This window comes from Sapajus apella, unplaced genomic scaffold (assembly GCF_009761245.1).
Source record: "Sapajus apella isolate SASKATOON/1434 unplaced genomic scaffold, GSC_monkey_1.0 scaffold6200, whole genome shotgun sequence".
Taxonomy (NCBI): domain Eukaryota; kingdom Metazoa; phylum Chordata; class Mammalia; order Primates; family Cebidae; genus Sapajus; species Sapajus apella.
In genome coordinates, this window is record NW_022443124.1 from 1 (window position 1) to 659 (window position 659).

Sequence of the window (659 nt, forward strand, 5' to 3'; positions counted from 1 at the left end):
CAGAGGTTGCAGTGAGCCAAGATCGCGTCACTGCACTCCAGCCTGGGTGACAGAGCAAGACTTTGTCTCAAAAAAAAAAAAAAAAAAAAAAAGCAAGGAATGCAATCTGGAACATGATAAAACTATATGAGTTAGCAATACCTGCACGCAGAAACCTATAGATAAGTGGCTCTCAGATTTATGACAAAATGACATTGCAGTTCAGTAGGGAAAGGATAAATTAATGGAGCTGAGTCAAATGGACATCAGTATGGGGGAAGAAGGCAAACTGACCTGCACTGTACACAATAATACATACCAATACATTTCATTCAGCTTACAAATCTAAATGTAAAAGGACTAAAATAAGGCTTTTAGGCCAGGCACAGTGGCTCACGCCTATAATCCCAGCACTTTGGGAGGCCGAGGCGGGGGGATCACTTGAAGTCAAGAGTTTCAGACAAGCCTGGGCAACATGGCGAAACCCTGTCTCTACTAAAAATACAAAAGTTAGCCAGGCATGGTGGCCCATGCCTGTGATCCCACTTCCTCAGGTTGAGGCTGCAGTGATCAGAGACTGAGCCACTGCACTCTAGCCTGGACAACAGAGTGAGATCCTGTAGAGAGAGAGAGAGAGAGAGAAGAAGGAAGGGAGGGAGGGAAGGAGGGAGGGAGGGAGG